Source organism: Leishmania braziliensis, chromosome 6 (genome assembly GCF_000002845.2).
Source record: "Leishmania braziliensis MHOM/BR/75/M2904 complete genome, chromosome 6".
NCBI classification, from domain to species: domain Eukaryota; phylum Euglenozoa; class Kinetoplastea; order Trypanosomatida; family Trypanosomatidae; genus Leishmania; species Leishmania braziliensis.
In genome coordinates, this window is record NC_009276.2 from 397499 (window position 1) to 401459 (window position 3961).

Consider the following 3961-nt stretch of genomic DNA (forward strand, 5'->3'; position numbering starts at 1 on the left):
CCACGCCCGTCCTGCCGTTTCTATGGTGAGGAGCGCAGCCACTCCCCAAGCAGCATCATGCACTTCACCGTTGCGGTGCCGTTGTTTGCCTTGTGACGTTCTCCCACTCTCTTCTTGACCGACCTGGTAAGGGGTTTCTGCCCTGAGCAAGGACTAGTGGCGAGTACGTTGCGTGAGCTGCGCAGCAAAGACACATAGATCGTGCACTGCTATTCACCTCTCTTTTTTTTTCGTTCTTCGATCCCTTTCTGACTCCCGCGTCGTTTTGTCGTTTCTCTTTTTCTGTGGCACCATCGGTGGGCGTGTCACCGCGACGGTGGAGTTACCCGCACACATACACACCGCGTGTATCACTTGGAGGGGTCTCACGTCACCAACCGGATGCCCATCTGCCGCGTTCTCGTCTCTGCTGATTTGACCTCCCGCGTTTTTCTATCCCCCTTCGCCAGTGGATCCTCCGTCCGATTTCCTATTCTCTTTCGCTCTGACAAGACCACTTGTGCGCTCGTGTGCTTTCTGCTCCGGACCACCTTGTGCCCAACCGCCTTGGTTGCATGGCGATGCTTTTTTTCCTCGGTTCGCCACTGTGGTAGCGCGTGGCACTGTGCGCTTCTTTCTTCTGTGCTCTAGTTTTCTCTCCTCTCCCACCAACCGTGTTGTCGGGAGATTTAGGCGGTGTGTTGCCGTCTGTGTTCCCTCCTCTGCTGGGAGCAGTGATGCTGTACGCGATGGTTTGTCGACTGGAACAAGAGCAACTTTGCCAACGCTGCTTATCCTACTCTATGCGGTTCTTCCCGGCTGTCGAATGCGTTCTCCACCCGTTATCTTGCAGGGAAACAAACACGGCTCGCCCTCGGTTGCGCGCCACTCCGCGGAGGAGTTCTGGGGACGCTATGCGGCGCGCGGAGAAGGCCCCCCTCGGCGAAGGGGTCGAGCACAAGAGCGTCGCGATGACGCCTTTGTGCACGAGGGCGCTGCTGCTGGTGTGCGCCATGGCCTTGCCGGCCTCGTGCGCTCTTCGAACTGCACCGCCATTGGTTTTCATCCTCGAGCGCCACGAAGGGCACCGTCCCTCACTTGATCGAGCTCAACTCTGCCAGCTGCATGTCATGGCGTGTGCCTGTGGGTTCTTCTTGATGGACTTGTCCGGGCATTTCTCGCCTCCTCGATCTCCACACCATGTGCGCCTGCACGCCCACAGACGCACAACCCCGCTCTCTTCCAGCGGTGCTCAACGTGCCGCTCGTCTCCTCCACTGAAGAACTGCCTGTCGTCGTCCCTTTTGTGCTCCCACTGCCGTCACCGGCTCCCCGCTGTTCCACAGACCTTGTACCGCATCCTCTTCTTCGCGTCGGCGGGATACCACACCCATCGAGACGGACGCTGTACTTTGCAGAGTGACGCAAGCCCACCGTGACTTGCTCGACTTGGACGACTACAGGACGAGCGAGGTGCGCAGTTCCTTGGACTCGTCGGAGGGAGCTCTGCTGGTACAGGTGACCTACTGTGTGTCGGCACACGCCCACCTGACAGTGTTGGCGGCGCTGTCTTGCGCGTAAGTGTATGCGGAGCAGCGGGGAGAGTACTGCATGGAGTGCACCACCATCACTTTGACGGGAGACGTTGTACGCGACGCAGTGGGCTTGGCTGATGCCTTGTCAAACCCGGAGAATGCCATCCAGCACACCAGCTGGTGGCTGGGAAAGCGTGCGTTGGCTCTGACTGTGCGTGGGGTGTGGGTGCAGTGCGTGCGATACTCGCCGCTCCGCCTGATAGGGCGTCACACCTGCTTCTGTTCGAGGTGGCAGATGGTGAGGCTGCCACAGCTCTTGGCGTCAACCAGCGCGCGCTCCTGCAGCTGAACGAGAGCGTCACTCATGTGAGAGTCACGTGGTACGGCACAGTGCAGTCCCGGCCAGGATGACCCAACGCCGCACGCGCTGCATCAACGACTGCCGCGAGGCCCGTTTGCGGCTCACGTCTCAGCTGCTCGCATGGAAGAGCCTCGTCGTGTGTGGTCCCCAAAGAGTGACCCCCCACCTTGAGGAGTTCATGAGTACCGCCCGCCTAGTTGGACTTTCTGTCCGGGGGGTCTTCGATTGAGGAAGCCTCCGACTTTCATCGATACGTACCACTCACGCAAGCTTGCTTTGGCTCACCTCAGCAGCTGAGGGGCCACGCACCGCTGACACGAGCGCGGCGCCTTCGCATGGTCGTCGCCTGTGCGGGCTGCATGGGCAACAGTGAAGGGTGGAGGACTTGACCCGTGCTGGAGTCTGTGGGGATCCGTGATGGCGGGTGCCTGGAGAGCCTTGCCGTGCTTGCAGCGGGTGCACCGGCGATGACCGTGCGGAATCTACACCAGTGGGAGTGGTGTACGCAACATCGGTGCCCTCAGCAAGTGCCGTGCGCTGGAGCTCGCCAACTTCAGCCACTGGGGGCAGCTGCAGAGCACCCTGCCGCTTGCGGGATCCGCAAAGCTGCACAGTATCGTTCTTTCCTCGAATCGAATGTCTCTATGCGGCGCCATGCCGGTACACGCGGCGCTCTATTGCATAGACTAAGCGCGAGATCCGGAAGCCCCCTCTGCACTGCCTCGCTTCCGCCTCTTCCAGTCCTGATTGATTATTCTTGCTGCTCGTTTCTCCCTCTTCTCCCCACCCTCCCGTGCTAGCGAGTGGCACGTGCCGTGTCCACTCTGAAGGTGCACTCAACGATCGCGGGTGCAGTGCCACCCTCGGGCGTTTTCAGCTACCATGCGCTCCGCGTCCCCCCACGCTCCTGCGTTCACTTCTGCAGTGAGCGACTGAGAGGGGAGCGCACCTTTCAAGCACCGGGCTCCCTACGTGTGCTGTTACTCCTCCTCGTTATGCCTGGCCTCAAGCGTCACAGGAGGTGCCAGGACGCTTGCCGCTCCTCTGCTGCGCTGTATAGGCGGACTAGGCGCCCCCAAGCTCCGTTTTCGTATCCCCCGAGAACCCTTTGTCTTGCAGGCGTGGAATCGGTATTGCAGGCGTCGCGTTACCCCCCCCTCCTGTACTGCCGCAGAACCGGCGTTGCTCCAAGGAGCAGATGCAATCCCTCTTCAAAGGCTATCGAGTGGGTGTGCAGCGTCCGTGACGGTGCATCTCGCAGGCCACAGGGGGTCGTGGCAGCCATCCGTGCTGGTCCAGCTCCGGCAGGCTCTTCGCTTCACGCAAGGCACCGCTCCCACCACCTTTGCTGCGATGCCGACCAATACGCATGTATTCACGTGTGTGTGTGTGTGTGTGTGTGTGTGTGTGTGATCATCATCCCCTGGGGAGTGCTGCGCTACTATATCCCCTCCATTGCACCCGACGATACATGACTTCTGCCCCGCTTCTCTCCATCGGTGGCACGGCGCTAAGTACAAGCACCTGCCCTTAGCAACTCCCCGCGTACTGCGCAGGTGGTGTTCACTGCTGAAGCTGCGATCTGGCATGCTGGCCGCATGACTTGGGCGGGCAGACGGTTCGCCTACACCTGAACGGTCACGTGTACGCGCATAAGCGACAGATTCCGCTGGCGTACATTGCTGCGCACAACGTCATCTACGGCGCTGCTGAGGCAACCCCCGTCCCGATGCTCGCCGAGGCACTTCTGCCGCTGTTCATGCCAGTTGGTATGTCCGCAGAGGCCGATGTTCGACAGCTCCGGGACGTGATCATGCGCCTCCTCGGTGCCCTGTCCTCGCTCGACAGCTCTGTCGAGTGGTGCGACGGCGCCGACATCTCCCCGCAGCAACAGCAGTGGCGGCGTGAGCAGGTCGAGCACGTGCTGCGGCCTATTGCCGAACGTTACGGCCTAACTGCCTTTACCGGTATCTCAAGGGAAGCACCACTGCTCGCATCTCGAGCGTCGGCCAGTACGGAGGCCGCCGCACTGGTCGACACCAATGCTCAAGATGCTGAGGCAGAGGTTCCCTTCACCCTCTCATCGT